Consider the following 19199-nt stretch of genomic DNA (forward strand, 5'->3'; position numbering starts at 1 on the left):
TTGCTTCGAAGGTCTCCTCACGCTTCCTCTGTGCTTTGCTTTTCCCAATAGACAAGAAGGGGGCCACACCTGTCTCACTTGATAGTAGTTATTTGGAGCACTTTGAAGGGCAATTTTCTGATAAATCAGCTTGATGTATCCAGGACCTCATTCCAAACCCCTGGAATTGCAGAATAGATGAGACCTCAGAATGCTCGTTGGTTTTCTAAATGGCAGTGCTAGTAATGTTGTGGGGGCTTTGACCTCACTGGGGAACATGGAGATGGAAAGTATCATTCACACCAGTTTCCAAGCACCCACTCTAGACTTATGAATCTTTTTGATGCTTCCTGGTTATCAGATCTATGTGAAATGAAGTAAGGTTGGCAAGAGCCACGTCTCGGTGGTACAACTTAAGGAGCAAGTTTGACAAAACTCATTGGAGAGCACATTATCTGTCTTCTCTTGGAAGTAAGAATGTTTTTTTTAAGCCTTATTTCTCTTTTCTGTTGCTTCTTCAAGATGTTATCCAGAAGAATTGTTTGGCAAGCAGGAGATCTGGCTCAGGAATTGAATTCTCAGTTAATGTCTGGATCAATTTGTTAAGTGCTTTAAAAAGAAACTTGTTTATCATCCTACAACTTTGCATGCAGCAATTATGTAAGCATCAGAGATACTGTCTGAAGCACTGCCAAAGTCAGAGTTTGGGGTATCAGTTTTAGTTGTTGCAGCCTAAGGAAGCAGACAAGATGCTTGAATTAGTCTTTCTCACCACATGTAGGCTTCCATGACTAATAAGGTTTAACTGGAGATGTGTGTGTCTGCAGGGGCTAGGGATGGGGGAGAAGAGTGGGGAAAGGGGAATGACAGTGCTTAATTGGAGTTATCCAGGGATGGTGAATACAGGCGCTGGTAGCCCCTGTCTTCTGAAATAGGGTTCCTTTTGCTAATATCTCATTTGCTAACATCACCCTTTTGGGACAAAGGAACTTGATAGAATGCTAGCTTTAGATGTTTTTGGAAGAAAGAAGATTTCTCAAGTTTAGACTCTTAAATTGAAGACAGGCATCCTTTCTGTAGTTAGAAATGGCATTAAAAAAAAGTCTTGAAAGATCACAGTGTAGGGGTTAGGGCTAGGTCAGCCTTAAACACTCAAAGAGCCATTTGGACCTGTTTCCCACAGAAAAGAAAACACTGGGAGCCACAAAACCTTGGTTTTGTCACTCAATGTCACTCACTTCCACCAGTCACATCACCCCCTAGCCATGCCTACCCAGCCGGTCATTATGTTGTGGCCCGCCAGTGGCCTGCGCGGATCGTGGCTGATCCTGACGACGAGGAGGCTGGTGTGGTGTTGCGCCAGCAGCCGGCACTTGCATTGGACAGCGAGGAGGCTGAAGAGGATGTGGTGCCAGAGGCAGAGACTCAGCCAGGGTCTTCAGAACCTCCAGAGGGTCCTTCAAGTGGAGAGAGCGAAGTGGAGGAGCCTCTTCTCAATGCTCGAGCACGCAGGGCTGCCAAAAGGCAGGAGTGGCTACTCAGGAGGAGGAGGTCTCCTCGAGAGTAAGGCTTGAGGATAATTGGCCACTCCCTTAGCCTATTTAAATCATATGCCTTTAGTAAGTTTCTTGCTGGAAACAACTTGTAATTATCATCAGAGCATTTTTGGAAAAGTCTTATCGTATTTTGTTTTCTGGGCTGGTTGCCAACCTTTGCCGGTCTTTGGTTTATTCTTGCTATATTCTTTGGTTTATTCTTGCTATATTCAAATTTATTCTTAATAAATTTGATAAGGACCGTTGGTGTGTGTCAATATCCTCGGAAATCCGGAGCTGGGGCAGAACACATTAGGGCAGAGAACCAGTTAAAAAACACCGGGAACCACAAAATCCTTTTGACATATGTCTCTCTCCCTCTCTCCCCACTCCCTCTCTCTCTGCATCTCTGTATGTCTCTCTCTCTCTCTCCCCCTCTCTCTGTATCTCTCTGTCTCTGCCCTGGCTGCTTATCCCATCCCCTGCCGTCGCCCTTACCTTCTCAGGCCAGGTGAGGAGTGACTGGGAGGGAAGGACGAGGGGCGGGGCCAGCCAGTGATGGGATCACCTGACAGGGAGCTACAGCAGAGGGCCCAAAGAGCTGCATGCAGCTCCGGAGCCACAGGTTGCTGATCCCTGGGCGAGGTGGATGGTTTCTGTGGACTAGCAGTTCCCAAATTGGAACTTGAGCAAACAACCTGCTTTGAATGGAGTTGTATTCTGCCTAAGAAAAGCTCAGAGTGTGTTTGTTTGTTTGTTCATTTATTTATTTAATCAAATTATACAGCTGCCCATTGCACAAACAAGTGACTCTGGCAGCATTCAAAAGAACTAAAAATAATTCATGAGTGCATTAAAAAGTATAGAAAGCTAAACTAAAACAAAGAATAATAGACGAAGGGATGTTAAAAACCTCTCTAATTCACCCATCCCCTGGGGGCCTAAGACTTGCTGATTTAACCGAGTTTTAATGAACCTTTGGAAGCTTAGAAAAGATGAGGCCAACCTCAGCTCAGTAGGGAGAAGAATCTATAGGGTGAGTGCCACAGTAGAAAAGGCCCACTGCTTAGAGCCTGTCAAATGTAGTTAATGGAATCTGTAATATACCCTTTCTGCTAGATCTGGTGGGATGGGCAGATGAAATGAGGGAGAGACGGTCCCTCAAATAATTCAGTCTCATGCCACAAAGGGTTTTAATGGTCAAAAGTACCTTGAATTTAACCTGGATACAAATAGGCAGCCAATGCTACTTGCAAAGCAGACATACAAGTGTGTTCCACCATACATAATTGCTTGCATCATTTTACAAGAATGTAAAATCAGTAACTTTCTATATATTTCCAGTTCAAACTCCAGAGATCTTAGTGATGATATCTAAAGCTCTAACTAGTTTAAGGTTTTGAAAACTGAAGGGAGATTTGTCCCTCCAAGCAACTTGCTGGGTATTAAGATATTTCACCAGCCCTTCGACAGCTTTGCCCCATTGAGAGTAGTGCTTTAATTGGAAATATAAAACAGAACAACTTTTAAAATTATGTGTTCAGTCATAGAATGGCCTTCCTGAAGGGATCACATCAGTTAAAAATGTGATGGCATGCTAAGACTTAGCAAATAGTTATAATCAAATTATTGATTATAATTTAGTTGTGTTTTGTCCCGTATCCTTGGGGCCTGTAGTTATTTCCTGTTATTTACCTTTACTGGGATTTCTGCATATAAAACAGATTAGTAATATTTTATTTTATTGGTAATATTTAATACCTAATAATGAGTGCATTGGTCACATTGGTCATCTTTCATAAGAGCTATATCAAGGGCTTGATAAATCGGTCAGGCAGATATAACTTCAAGTCACTGCATGTTTCCCAGGCAAATGTGCAACTTGCAAGTAGGAAATAAGTCCTACTGCATTTGATGGGATTTACTCCCTGGTAGGTGTAGGTCAGATTGCGACCTCAACCCTTCCTTTCAGCCAAGGTTTCCCTCCCATGCATGGATATGGTACAGGAGGGTACCTGCAAATCACTTTGCTGCCTAAAAACATCAAGTTGGTGAAAAAAGAGATTAATAAGTATTATGACCTGCAAGGAAGATTCTGGCATTCTTGGGCTGAGCAGCATAGCTAAGTCTTCCTTTTGATTTATTTCTTTGAAAAATGGGAAAGGTGGTAGCTGGACTTATTTCAGGTCACACTGAAAGTTAATTAGGGAGCAAAGTTCTCATTCAGATTTCCACTGACTAGCTGTTTTGGAACGTTTGTGTTTAAAGGTTCCTTCCATTTTGCTGATCAGAGATCTTTAACATATTGTAGAAAGTTAGCACCCACCCCTCTCCAAGAAGAATGAAATATTTTGAGAAATATTAAAAAGGCAGAGTATTATATTTCCCTGGATGAGAAATGGAGGAACATGTTTTTTAGACGGAGAAAGCAGCCCCCACCTTTCTTAATAGCCCTCAGCAGATGTCAGCACTTAAGAGATAAAGAGATAGATAGCTTTACTCATAAGCAAATATCCTCACTCCAGATCCAACACAGGGCAAAGCCATTAAGCCTTGGTTGCACAGCAGACTAAAGTGCTGTTAAGTAGCACCAGCTGCCTGCAATTACTGCAAGTTCAAATCTCACCAGGCTCAAAGTTGACTCAGCCTTCCATCCTTTCGAGGTAGGTAAAATGAGGACCCGGATTGTGGGGGCAATAAGCTGACTTTGTATAAAAAAGAACACCGCTTGGGGAGGGGGGGCGAAAGCCCTACTAAGCAGGTATATACTTGCAGGCTATTGCTTAACGCATTGTAAGCCGCCCCGAGTCTCCAGAGAAGGACGGCATATAAATCAAATCAATAAACAATAATAATAATAATAGGAATTGCCCAACACCGTTTCAGAAGACAAGCTTCTTCATTGCACATCTCAGCAGTCCAAACGTATAGAGCTATAGAGCCAGCTATGACTTCTACATAACCCCTGACAACAGCCAATAGAATACATGTTCATACACAGGAACAGGAAGCTCAAGTGCAAAGCCCAAGAGAAGGTATAACCCCCCCCTCTCAACTTCATGTGGTCAGCTGCCCAGAATCCATCTGGTTCTGCTTCATCATTAAAACTTCTTTCCAATCAGCCATCATGTTTCCAGTGTCTTTCTCCTGGCTTGGAACTGAACCAGATGGATATTTCTTCCAACAATATAACCTAATATATTAGACCCAGAATTATCAATGGTGCTTTTAATCATTATTTCTATTATTTTCTTTTCATGCTCCCCTTCATGGTGCAATTGACTCCGATTACAACCTTTGGTAGTAGCCTTCCATCAAAAGGGAACATAATTTTTGACATTTCTGATTGGGAGTTCGAGAACAAAAGCTCGTTTGGAGAAATTTTAAAAAAATTGGAAAGGTCACCATGGTGGGTTTTTCTATGAGGAAATATTGGGGCATTCTTTCTGTTATGTGGGGTGAATGAGGACGCAGCAAGCCAGAGTAGTTAGTGACAACAGCTCTTTATTATATGGTGAGACTCCAGCAACTGACCAGGGGAGACGGCTCCCTTTATATACCTTGCAGCTGTGGTGGTCAGCCAATCAGCTGAGGGTCAGTTAGTTCAAACTTCCCGCCAAACAAACCTATTTACATAACACTCCTCCCCTCCCAGAAGTCACTTGGGGTGTTATTTGCATACAAAGTCTCTCAGGTGACTAGGGCGTGTACGATTCCTAGTTGACCTGCGCAGTTCAGTCGGTGGGGCGGCGTCGAGCAGGTCGGAGGGACTTTCTGTTTCTCCCTGCTCTGCCAATGAGGCCTCCGGAACCTCCTCGTGGGCGGCGACTTCTTCGGCTGCTGGGACTACCTCGATGGGGCAGCGCTGGATACCAGAATCCTCAGCTAAGTCCTCCGCTCTATTCGGGCTAGTGGTTTGTGCCTCTGGTTGGTAGTCGTGGTCGGAGATGGGGTCGTCTAATGTATCGTCGGTGTTTGTGGTTACTCGTTTTCTTACTTGATCAATGTGTCTGCGCCAAACTCTCCCGTCCCCCATGTCTACCCGGTATGACTTGGGGCCTGTGATTTCTGTGATTGTTCCTGCTTCCCAGAGTGGGCCCTGTCCATAGTTTCTGGCGTGTACCGGTGTTCCTATTGTGAACTCTCTAAGTTTCCTCTCCCCCCCCCCCCTTGAACACCTCTGGGGAGTAATTGGGGTTGAGTCTATCTAGTATTCCCCGGAGTTTCCGCCCCATTAATAGCTCGGCCGGACTTCTGCCCGTGGCTGTACAGGGTGTGGAGTGCTGAGCTATTAGGAACTTGTCTACCCTTTCCTGCCAGTCCCCGGGGCTTAAGCGTGAAAGGGCCTCCTTTGCTGATCTAACAAATCTCTCAGCCTGTCCGTTACTAGCCGGGTGAAACGGGGCAGAAAGGACGTGTCTGATCCCAAGTCCCGCTAAGTAACCCTCGAACTGTGTTGCGGTGAACTGTGGCCCGTTATCTGACACTAGGATGTCCGGTAACCCATGTGTGGCGAATAATTGTCTTAGCTCTCTAATGGTTGCGTCGGTGGTAGTGGCCTTCATTAGCTTGATCTCCAACCATTTGGAGAATGCGTCTACGACGACCATGAAGGTCTGTCCATGGAAGGGGCCTGCAAAGTCAATATGTATTCTGGACCAGGGTCCCTGGGGTCTTTCCCACTCTCTCACGGGTGCCGTTGGCGGGTCTGATCTGGACTCTTGGCAGGGCTGGCATTTCCCCACCCACTCGGTAATGTCTGCATCCATGCTGGGCCACCAGACGTAGCTCCTGGCTAGCCCCTTCATTCTTACAATCCCGGGGTGCCCCTCATGCAACAGCGTTAGAACCTTTTCCCTTAAGCGTGAAGGAATAACAACCCGATCGCCCCATAGTAAACAACCCCCTTGCATTGTCAACTCGTCCCGTTTTCCCGCGAATGGTTTAAATTCCCCGTTCCCAATCCTTTCCGGCCACCCCCTCATAACCCAACTTGCGACTGTCCGGATCACGTGGTCTTTGGTTGAGGCTTTCGCAACCTCGGCTGATGTGATGGGCCCAGAGTCCAAAGCGTCTATCAGCAGGATGGGGATGCCGGGTGTGGGGTCTTCTAAACTGTCGGGTAGTGGGCATCGGCTGAGTGCGTCCGCGTTGCCCATGTCCGCCCCTGGTCGGTGTACCAGGCGATAAGAGTATGCTGCGAGGAAAATGGCCCAGCGTGTCATCCTGGGCGAAAGTGCTGCCGGGGTTGGTCGATCTCCCGCGAGGAGACCCAGGAGCGGGCGATGGTCTGTGATTAACTCAAAGTCTCTCCCGAACAAGTACTCGTGGAATTTCTTCACTCCCGAAACGGCGGCTAGGGCCTCTTTGTCGAGCTGGCTATAATTTCGCTCGGCACTTGATAGAGTTCGGGAGTAGTATGCGATGGGCGCCTCTAGGCCATTCGGGAGTCTGTGGCTCAGGACGGCTCCCACCCCGAACGGGGACGCGTCACATGCTAGAACAAGGGGAAGCGTTGCGTTGTGCTGGATTAGAAAACTCTCGGCTGATAGCAGTTTTTTAATGCCGGCGAATGCCCTGTCTTCAGCCTTCCCCCATTTCCAAGTGGCTTTTTTGGTTAACAGTCTATGTAGGGGTTCTGCCACTGTTGCCTTGTCTTTGAGGAAGATGGCGTAAAAGTTTAATAGTCCCAGGAAGGCCTGTAACTCTGCCTTGTCTTTGGGGGTGGGTGCTTCTTGGATTGCCCTGATCTTGCTTTCTGTGGGGTGTATGCCGGTGCCATCTACCCTGTACCCTAGGAATTCGACTGAGGGGACTGCGATCATGCATTTGTTGCGTTTTACTCTGAGTCCTGCGTTCCTGAATTTCCTTAACACCTCCCTCAGCCTTTCTCTTAGCTGGTGCTCATTGTCAGCGGTAATGAGCACGTCATCGAAATAGGGCACCACCCCGGGGATCCCCTGTAGTAGCCGCTCCATAGTACTTTGGAACAGTCCGGGGGCCACGCTTACTCCGAATTGCAGGCGGGTGCACTTGAAGGCCCCTCTGTGGGTTACGATAGTCTGTGCTTCTGCGGTAGCGCCATCTACTGGCAGCTGCTGGTACGCCTGCGCAAGATCGAGTTTTGCGAAAATCTTGCCGGGGCCCAGGGAATGCAATAGGTGGTGAACGACGGGCACTGGATAGGCGCTCTGCTGCAGGGCCTTATTAATTGCGCATTTATAATCGGCGCATATGCGCACTGACCCGTCCGGCTTGACCGGTGTCACAATTGGGGTCTCCCATTTGGCGTGGTCGACTGGAACGAGCACCCCTTGCTTGATTAATTTGTCCAGTTCCATGTCTATTTTGGGCTTCAGGGCAAATGGTACCCGCCTAGGCTTTAAACGGATGGGTGCAATATTGGGGTCTAGATTAAACGAAATCGGGGTCCCCACATACTTGCCAAGCCTTTCGTCGAACACGTCCTGGAATTCCTGCATCAGGTCTTCCTTCAGGGTGCTTCGAACGTTCCTTACTCCGGTGAATCCCATGCCTAGGGCCCTGAACCAGTCCATGCCCAGGAGGCTGGGGAGGTTGTCGCTGACGATGGTGAGGGGCAGTTTCTCGGTAAACTCCCCGTACTGGACTTGGAACTCGCCTCTGCCTTCGACGGGTATGCGGTTCCCTTGGTAATCCTTCAGTCTGCGTTGCTGCCGCTGGAGCTGTCGCTTGTGTACGCTGGGGATGACTTTCTTCAGATTCTCCCAAGACATGATGGATATTGGTGATCCCGTGTCTATCTCCATCTGGCACTCCCGTCCCTCGATCTCGACCGTTGTGTAGGTCTTTTCTCCGGGCGAGGTGCAGGTCTGTGCGATGCGTATGGTGTAGGCCCCAGCGTCTTCAAATTTCGCGCCCTTCCGGTTTCCGCCATCCCTGTTGGGCCTTCGGTGTGGCGCCATCTCGGATTGGGCAGATTGGCCACGTGGTCTGTAGTTCTGGTGTGCCTTCGATCTGCAGACCCTCGCGATGTGGCCCCTCTTCTCGCAGGAACGGCAAACGGCGTCCCTGAACTTAGAGTTTGTCGTGAGTGGGACCCTCCGCAGCTGGCGCATCCATCTCTGGGCTCCCTCCGGGCTGTGCGGGACTGCTCGGTGCGGTAGACCTCCTCTTCAGACTCCCCCTCGCTCGCGGTGCTTACGGCCTCTCGATGCACTGGCGCCATTTTCTGCGTTGTTTTGGTTAGGTGGGAGCTCTTTAATCTCTCGGCGGCCTTTGCTGACGACTCTTGCGCCCTGGCTTCGTCTAGCGCGATGAGTAGGGTCAGGTTTGACTTCGCAAGCAGCCTTCTCTGGAGCCGGCTATCTCTCACTCCGCAAATTAGTTGCTCTAGGAGCATTTCATCGAGGTCTCGGTACTCACATTGGGTTGCGGCCTTACGCAGGGCAGCGACGTACTCGCTGATCGATTCGCCGTCCTGCTGTAGCCGTTGCCGGAATTCGTAGCGTTGGACGTACTTCGATGGCGTTGGTGCATAGTGGTCTTTTAGCAGGGTCTGTAGCGTCGACCAGGAAATGTTGTGGACCGAATTCGGCTCCGACAATGCTTCGGCTGTGTCGAAGACCCTTGGCCCGCAGTGGCTCAGGAACAGGGCTTTCTTCCGAACGTCCGGTAGCCCTTGCATGTCGTTTGCCACCATGAAGCACTCGAACCGAGACATGTAGGATCCCCACTTCTCTTCCTTGGGGTCGAAAGGCGCTGGCGGGGTGTAGGCAGACATCGTTTCGGGGATTCTCCTGTGCTCCGCTTGCTCGCCTGGCTGGATTTGGTTGCGGTCTCTGGTCCCTTCTCTGAACGTGGCTTCAGCTCTTTCTCTCGAGTGTGGCTTCAGCTCTCCTCTGCTTCTGGCCTCAAGATCCCACCTTCGTCGCCAATGTTATGTGGGGTGAATGAGGACGCAGCAAGCCAGAGTAGTTAGTGACAACAGCTCTTTATTATATGGTGAGACTCCAGCAACTGACCAGGGGAGACGGCTCCCTTTATATACCTTGCAGCTGTGGTGGTCAGCCAATCAGCTGAGGGTCAGTTAGTTCAAACTTCCCGCCAAACAAACCTATTTACATAACACTTTCCCTTCCCCCAGATGTTAAAATTCTGCATATTTTCTATAGTCTCGAAAAAGAGGGAAAAAATCTCCCAAATCATTGCTCCGTCCATTTGATTTTAAGCACTGTTGATCTGTTTGCCCTGTGGAAAAACCACAGCTTGAATATTACCACATTTTCTAGAGTAAAGGCCCTGCCTTGGGATACAGGGACAATTTATTAAGGGAAATATCTTTAATTAATTTGTGCACAGGTTCGTATTTTTCTTTAATTCTTCTCCCCAGGCTCTTGACCCATAGTAATGAAATCTGAGAATCCTTTTTCAGAAAATGACTTTCTCAGCATTTTTGTTCCTTTTAAAGTTAAGTGTATCATATAATGACCATGAAATGTTACCCTTTATTAGGAACACACTTTTCACTGAGAGTCTTCAAATAGACTTTATTACCAAAAGCTTGACGTTAAGCTGCCATCTGCTTGCTTTACCAAATTGGATGTGGCTGGTTCCTATGTCCTAACTCCTGTTGGAAGATTTTGCTTAACTCTCTGGATGCCAATTTTGAATAGTAATCTGGAATACAGTTTGATTTAGAACACTGACCTGCTGGATTATAAAACACTTGTAATCTTCTCCAGTTTATTCACAGCAAAAAATGCCTAAAATAATTAAGTATTCGATTAGCAGCCAACTGAAGGGCAAGGAATGTGTTATGGGGGCTAAATTAAGGGCAGAAAGACGCAGCTTGGTCCCCTTTGGAAGTTTGGAGTTACCTCCTCATCAAGAACTGCTAGCACAGCCTATGGTCCAGAATTGTAAATGTTTGGGAGGGTCTCTATACATGTTTTTGGACAATATAAACTGTCATCTCAGATAAGTGAGTATCTATCCACAGTATCCTTGTATCAGTATGGCCTCTGTTTGAAAGGACCGGTTAGGAAGGTGTTTTTGAATAGTATGTTGAATTCTATGGAGATCTGCTTCATCTATACTTACTGTTGGAAATTCTGAACAACTACCGGCAGGAATTATGTTTGCCAATTATAATAGAGAGCCTTATTTACAAATGGTTTGCTCCTTTGGAAGGCCAAATGCGGATGAGTTTTAGGAAGCAAATTATTGTAGTGAGTAAAATTGAAGGGTAGCAAAGAGATTCTCTGCACAGCACAGCCATGAATCCTCCAACTCTACTAATTCACCACACTATTGATTTTGAGGCCGAAAACTTGTCCATGCATCAACCCATTTGCTCTTTGGAACAAAAGCAACATATACTTCATCACCATTGATTTTCAAGGGCTTAAAATGTGAATTCTGCAGGCTTCCTTTTTATCTGTGGAAATTCACAGATAAGTACATTTGCTCAGTTCCGCTGCAAGGCAGCAAGTCTTTCAGACGTTTTGCTCAAACTGAGATCTTCTCTCCTTTCCAATATTTTGCATCTTCAGTTTCCTTCAAAGGGCTGCAGCTTGTGTCAGCATTTGTATGTGGGAGAATTACAAAACTCTCTGAGAAGCTAACCTTCCATTTTGAACTGGCACTTCATGCTATGTGGGTCATGTTTTCCCTGTTTGATCACAGCCTAGGCATACAAACCATTGGTGTACTTTTTGATGACAAACCACAGGCTTGTTGGCTGCACATGTTCAGCTGCTGTTCTTGTTGCCCTAACGCTGCAATGGCGGTCTGTAATTTCCCTTGTTTTGTTCTTGCTTTGTGGTTTAGACCAGTAGGTAAGCTCTCCCTGCCAACCCCCTCATCCTCTCCCAACTGGGTTTGCCCCAACTGTTACGCCTTGACCCATCCGTTATTTCAGTCTTCGTTATTAAACTGCCCCCCAGTTGTTATCAGGAAGATTCAGGAAGGTGGGTGAAAAAGGAAACATAATCTTATCTGGAAATAGAAAATATGATAAGGGCCCCCTATCTCAGAGCTGCAGGGTCCCTCGTGGTGGGGCTGCAGCAGTTCCTTTGAGCATAATCACTGGCTCCATCTCTGCTAAATCACCTTTCACACAGCTCAAGCCTTTGATACAAAGGCCTCCAGCAAAATTGGAGCGGGATTGTATGAGACCCCATAGCCAATGTATAAAAGACGTGGCTGATCAGAATTATAGGGGAGCACTCGGCTATAATTGCTGTAATGAAGGCGGGAAGTTGGAGAGACAGTGTGGAGGTGGAGGAAGATGGCCCGTCTGTGCCTAGCCTCTGACTCGATGGGCAAAAGAAGATAAGTAGTGAGGGGGAATGTAACTTAGTTTTATTTTTGTTTTGTTTTGTTTGTTTATTTAGGAGTCTGGGATACCTTCAATAGGTGGCAGCATCTGGCTGGATCTCAGAAGCTAAGTATGGTTCAGGGTCTAATTAGGACTTGGATGGAAGGATTCAGAAGCTCAATTAAGGAACTAAGAAACTTAGAAAACCCTTCTTGGCAAATCATTTCTATACTGCTGTCAGCACCAGGAGCTGAGCTAGACTTAGCTTCACATTCTTTAAGCTGTAAGATGGTGGGCAATTAATTTTACCAATGGGCCACATGAGAAACTGGGGCTGTTGTGGCGGGCTGAGGCAATAGGGCTGTGAAAGTGTGTAGGCACCCAAGCAAGCATGCACATACGTACATTGAAAAAAAAAATAGCAGTTGCCTTCAAAATAAAAGCAATGCAGTTGTTTTGCGTGCATGGTGTATATTTATTTACATTTGATTTCTGATTAACCTTGTGGGCTGGACAGGGACAGCGAAAGGGGGCTGTAAAATGCCTGGGTCTCTTCTAAGAACTGAAGTCAATGGTGTTCAGTATTTCAACACAGTTTTGCTCAGATAGATTTATCTATTAGTATGCTGACTGGTTATTTTTACAAATAACATAAGATAGCAAACATATCCAACAGACCTTTCTCCTATTATTTTCCCCACAACAACCCTGTAAAGTGAGTTGGACTGAGAAAGAGGTCACCCAGCTGACTTTCATGGCTAAGGTGGGACTAGAACTCACAGTCTCCTGCTTTCTAGCTTTAACCACCAGACCATACTGCATCATTGTTTTGTATAGTCCCCTGGTTAGTGCCAATAAGTGTTCCAAACTAATCAACACAAACATCAGCTCAGTCCCTTACCTTGCTGATTTTAAAATGTCCCAGCTTGGCAAATGTATTCACAAAAACACAAAACCCAGAATCATAAACCAGATACATTTCTGTCAGCCCTGCTATGCAGTTCAGGCCAGGGAATCAACACCAAAGGAAGTGTAAAACTAGTTTTCATGAAATTGGCTAGAATAGCAGAATCTCAGAAATCTAATTCTCCCCTTTTACTACCATGTTTCCCCCAAAATGAGACCCTGTCTTATATTTTTTTGAACCCTGAAATAAGTGCTTGGCCTTATTGCCATGCGCTCAAAAGCCCGATTGGGCTTATTATCAGGGGATGTCTTATTTTGGGGAAAACAGGGTATATTCCAACTGGTTGGGAACTGTCTGCTTTGTTTGTCTTGCTGCACCATAATTATACACCTTCTGATGTATAATTAATGGGAATGCCTTTCAAGGCAGCAACCCATCAGTACATATCAAAGTTTCAGTACGTGAGTTTGGCAATGTGCTCAACCCACAAACCACTTCTGAACTTTATCCAGCATCTCTTAGACTGCACCAAAGACCTCATCTCAAGCAAAGAGTATTCAAAACAGCACTTGAATCTGGTTAAGCCATTAGGTAAAAGGGATCTTGTAATTTTTGTGTTCATCAAATTCAATGATCACCCCCAGAAGACTACAGAAGTTGAAGGGATGCCTTCTATGCAGCAGTCAAAGGCATGAACTGGATAGAACTCAATCTCCTTATCAAAAGACTGGTATAAATGCATCATTCAGCACTGAAGACCAAGGCAACATTTCCAGTGATTCAAGTCAGCGTGTAGTAAATTGGAGATTTCTTACGATACATCTAAACTAGCAGAGATCACTCTAATAATGTAATGGGTCATGAGAATAACGTTGGGAGACAGGAGGAAGAGCTGCAATCTATATAGTGGTCTGATATTATGATAAAATTTCTCAGATTCGGGACGGCCTAGACTCCGACTGGGTAGCTTCAGACGGGATGATTGAGGCAGGTCTTGAGAGTGTTATCTGGGAGGAGTTTAATCCTCTGGCTCCCGAGGACGTGGACAGGATTCTGGGACAGCTGAACGCGACCACATGTTTATTGGACCCGTGTCCCTCCTGGTTGGTGCTGGCTTCCCAGGAGGTTACACGAGGCTGGCTCCAGAGGATTATTAACACTTCCTTGAGTGAGGGTGTCTTGCCGGCCGTCTTGAAAGAAGCGGTGGTGAGGCCCCTCCTCAAGAAGCCCTTTCTGGATCCAGTTGTTTTGGGTAACTATCGTCCAGTCTCCAACCTTCGTTTTGTCGCGAAGATTGTTGAGAGTGTGGTGGCGCACATGCAGGCCTGGATGGGGAGAAACAGGCTCCGACTCAACCCTTCCAAGACCGAATGGCTGTGGCTTCCGGTGTCCCGATATAGCCAGCTGGTGCCATTGCTGGTTATTGGGGGCGAGTCATTGGCCCCCACGGAGAGGGTTCACAACTTGGGTGTCCTCCTGGACGCACAGCTGTCTTTAGATATGAGAGCCGTGGCCAGGGGGGCTTTTTATCAGGTTCGCCTGATACGCCAGTTGCGTCTGTTTCTGGATCGGGACTCCTTACGCACGGTCACTCAAGCACTCGTCACTTCCCGCCTGGACTACTGCAATGCTCTCTACATGGGGCTCCCCTGGGGGTGCACCCGGAAGCTCCAACTGGTCCAGAATGCAGCCGCACAGGGGATAGTGGGAGCGATGGGGCGCTCCCATGTGACACCCCTCCTGCGCGAGCTGCACTGGCTTCCGGTGGTCTTCTGGGTGCGCTTCAAGCTGTTGGTGACTACCTTTAACACGCTCCATGGCTTAGGGCCTGATTATCTACGAGACTGCCTTCTGCCACCAATAGCCTCCCACCAGCCAGTACGCTCGCACAGAGAGGGCCTCATCAGGGTGCCGTTGGTCAGACAATGTCGGCTGGCGACCCCCGGGGGAGAGCCTTCTCTGTGGCAGCACCCGCCCTTTGGAACAACCTACCCCCAGAGATACGTACGATCCTGGATCTCTGGACTTTTCGTCGGGCCCTTAAAACTCATTTCACCTAGCCGGGCTGGCTTGATCCCATCGTTTGGTTTTAATTCGAAATTGATTTTATTGGGGTGTTTTTAAATTTTGGGCCGAAACTATTTAATATCTTTTTAAATTGTTTTAAATTTTGTATGCTATGTTTTTACCTTGGCTGTTCACCGCCCTGAGTCCTGCTGGAGAAGGGCGGTATAAAAATAAAATAAAATAAAATAAAATAAATAAATAAATATTATTACTCATGTTTTGGTTGCTATCTGGACTACCTCAAAGGGCTGACACAAATAAAGAGACTGAAGAATTTTCAGAAAAGAGGAGGCAAATAAAATGATTCTGAAATCAGGCTGGGAAATGCACATTATTTGATTGGGGGCTGCTTATGCCTTGTGATTATTCATCAGTCCTACGTTGCCATTTTGATAGCACTTCATTCATTTCTTCAATTGGTAAATTGTACTTTCTAACATTTTAGTTTTTCTCCGACTCCATTTTAAGAATAAAATAATGCAGTGCCAATTTTGTATGACCTTCCTCTTAGGTGTGGGCAGGGCCAGCTTTAGGCTAAAGCCAGGTAGGCACTGGCCTAGAGCACAAATGCTTAAATGACAGCTACACCATCCTTTTAAATCATTCTTAAAAGTCCCAAAGGTGCTTTTTCAAGAGGCAACTGGACTTTCTGGTTTTTCTTTGAAGACGTTTCGCTTCTCATCCAAGAAGCTTCTTCTGCTCAGAAGGCGAATAATTCAAGGAGCCTTTTCCCTTTATGTTTTGTTTGTGAACTTCTCAAGGGGCATGATTTTCACAAGACCACATGGACCTAGACCAGGCTGTCAAATTTGTGGCCCGCGGGCCGGATGTGTCGTGCTGGTTTAGCGAAGGGGGGGAGACCCGATACGTCACGTGATGACCCCATGATGATGCAAGTTTGACACCCCTGACCTAGACCATTGCAACATGGCTTGGGACAAGTGATGTGGTTCTTAAGTTTTCATTCAGTATCCCCATCCGCCAATTTTTTTTGAAAACATAAAACATGGTAAGGCTTTGAATATTAAGCCAACTGCCAATCCCTCAGTTATTTGTTCCTATTAAAATTACTCCTGGAATTTTCTCTTCTAAAATAACTTCATAGATGGTTTGCTTTGCAAAATAGTACCAATAATAATAGATGTTCACCAATTTCAATCAATTTTCCTTATTTCTTAAGCTCAGCTTAATCTTTTCCTTCTCTTTGTCCCCCAAATTTGTTCCTGGAGGGGGAATATTCTGTGATATTTAAATTAGAAATATCAAACTTTCTTTCTTACCTTTATTTGGTTCCTTTCTGATGCCTAAATTGTATGATGAGAAGCAGCACGAGGAACATGATGTACCTATGCAGTATTGAAATGAGAAGTAAGGATAAACTATACTTTATAAACCGACTCACATTCCCATTCTAGCTGCTGCCTTATATTAAAAACTTCATTTTTCTCACTGTGCTTGTTGTTACCAGCAAAAGTTCTTCTGTCCTATAAAAATTCTGTGTTTGCCAGATGTGTCTTCGGAATATGTTTTTAAAAAATCGAAATAGTGACTGTACAGTGTGATTGAAGTTTGTCTGAAGTTATATGCATTTCACAGAAACAGAAAAGCATTATACAGATGAAAACATTGCAGTAAGAACCAGGTAGACATTATGTTATATCATCATGGCTGCCATTTTGACTTTTTTAAACTACACCCTGTGGACCACCCCTGATGTGAGGGGAGTCTGCTATGCAAATTATGCAGGAAAACCTCAGGGGCTGCTCTAATCAATCGCTACTTCCACTAATGAAATTCTCCTTCTATACTGTAAGTTACTTTTGCTCTACTGCAGATGTTCTCTTTTGCTGCTGGCAAACTTGTGTAAATAGTGCTTTTCATCTAGGATATCCACCTAGATCTACATTCCCTTATGGGCAAAGTACTCAATCTAAAAATAGAGACTGCCAACTGAAATACAATAAAGGAAAATAGCAAATTGTGAGGTATAATGGACATTAATCCTCCTTTTCTCTCTTCTCCAACCACATTACTATTTCTTCTCATTGTTAGAATGATTAAAATACGTATCTAAATTTTTATTGCTCTTCAAATGGTAACTTAGAGCCGTGGTGGCGCAGTGGTTAGAATGCAGTATTGCAGGCTAATTCTACTGACTGCCGATTGCCAGCAGTTCGGCAGTTCAAATCTCACCGGCTCAAGGTTGACTCAGCCTTCCATCCTTCTGAGGTCACTAAAATGAGGACTCAGATTGTTGGGGGCAGTATATTGACTGTAAACCGCTTAGAGAGGGCTGTAAAGCACTATAAAGCGGTATATAAGTCTAAGTGCTATTGCTAGTACAAAACCATAAATGCAGGTAATCCTGTGAAGACAAATGGAACAACAGATTGTCGGGGTGGGTGTGTGGGTGTAAATCTATTGGTCAAACCCAAAATAATTTACCCAAGTTCATTAGTAGACCATGGTGGGATAACCATTATAGTTCAGCCTTCTGAAAGTTATGGGAATGGGGAGTGTATCTTGAATTCTTTTGGTTTAAAGATGAGGAAGTACTCTAAAGTATCACACTGTTGGAGTTGTGATTGTAGTTTTTACAGCATATTGCTTGGGGAATTCTGGGAGTTGAAGTCCAAACATCTTGAAGCTACCAAATTTGGGATAACAGCACAGCCCTTGACCTTCATGTGCAAACATCCCCTCTTGCAATTGGGAGGCTTCCAAATTCTGCACATACATTGCCTGTTTCTCAAGAGTTCATTTGGTGTGGGGTTGTTTTATTCCCCTTATTTGGAAAGGGGCCTACAGTTCTCAAACTGTAATGCCCCAAACCAGAAAATATGCCTTTGAAGTGTACTCCCCTTCCCCCATGCATGTTAAAGACAGATTTTTGTGCATGTTAAACAAATGACTGCCTTGAGCTAAAGTCTTTTTTTTAAATGAAAGGTATATGCTGAACCACCCCCTTCCAAAAACAGTCTTTATTTTAGTAGTAATATCATGTGTAATGATTTCTCTGAGCCTTGTTGACTGAACCACCTTACTTAATTCTCTCACTTATTGGATTTGAATAGAGTATGTGCTTAGCATTCCAGGGCAAGTGGGAAGTGGCAAATAACAGACTGTAATTACCATATTTGCAAAGCAGGAGCCATTTAAAGCTACTGAGATTTTATTGTGCTTGTTTGGATCATCAGCTTTCATTTCACAGTAAGGGTCTACTCAGCCTTTTGGAGTCTGAAGTCCATCAGATAAGTTGACTTACCTATCAACTCCAGCCAGGAACCTCTGGAGAGCACCAGTTTGGTTGAAAAATACTGTACTTAGAACCAAGGTACCCCAGATGTGGTGACAGCTGCAAGCTAAGATGACTTTGGTATCATGCTATCTTACAGTCATGTTTTTGTATATATTTACAAACTCCATTTCTGTATTCAAGAAATAAATATTTCTAGAATGAAGTACTTGGATTAGTTACCTAACTTTCTTCATTGTGAGCCTGGCCTTGAACATCTGGAAGAGATGCTAATTCTCCTCCAGTGAATTTAGAAACTATTCTGTCTGAGGCATTGGGATGCTAAGGCAGTTACCCAATCAATAATACAATCAGTCCTGTAATGTAGAAAGCCAGGCCAAGGTTTTTGAGATTCAGACACAGGGAGGCACCAAATTAAGATAGACTCTAAGGTCTGCTCAAAGAACAATAAGGCAACTCAACACAATCCAACACAGGTTCTAGAATTTTGTTTTAGGGACTTACTGTGCAGAATTGAGAATTTATAAGGTTAAATATCTTGGGAAGGGATTAACCCCATCCTAATTGCCAGCCACTAAAATTTTCAAAATAAATTCATCTTCATAAATAGGGTTCTATTGCCAAGAAAATTTGCATGCGTAATTTTTATGCAAGTGTTGCATTCCTTAAACTCACTCACGTGACTCTGATCACTCAATGATTATTGTTGAGCTTGGTTTCTGCCTTTATTCTTAAGATTAGTAATACCTGTGGACCATTAGTTGGATTAAAACAGAATCTAGTACATTTACTCACTTTCCAAATAGGATTTGAATTAGAGAGTTCCATAATTTGGGTGCTGTTACAGAGAAGCAATATTCTTGTGGTTCCCCATCAAAAGAATAATCAAAGATGGCAGCACAGAAATCAAGAAATGAGTATAAGATTGAGTATGAATACAAGTAGAAGCATGAAGAGGTTGGCTTTTCACCTGGGTCCCAAACCATTTATACAAAACAATCATTAGTTTAAATTATGTCAGAAGATTAATCAAACCTGCCAACCTAAGAATCAGTTCCATAAAATCTATACATGCAACACCTGGAATCAATAGCACTCCCATGCATACAATCCAAATTATGGATCTGGTATTTAGATGACACCTTTGTCATAATA

Source organism: Pituophis catenifer, unplaced genomic scaffold, assembly GCF_029215685.1.
Source record: "Pituophis catenifer annectens isolate HBS135680 unplaced genomic scaffold, rPitCat1.0.hap2 SCAF_2, whole genome shotgun sequence".
In the NCBI taxonomy this organism is placed as follows: Eukaryota; Metazoa; Chordata; class Lepidosauria; order Squamata; family Colubridae; genus Pituophis; species Pituophis catenifer.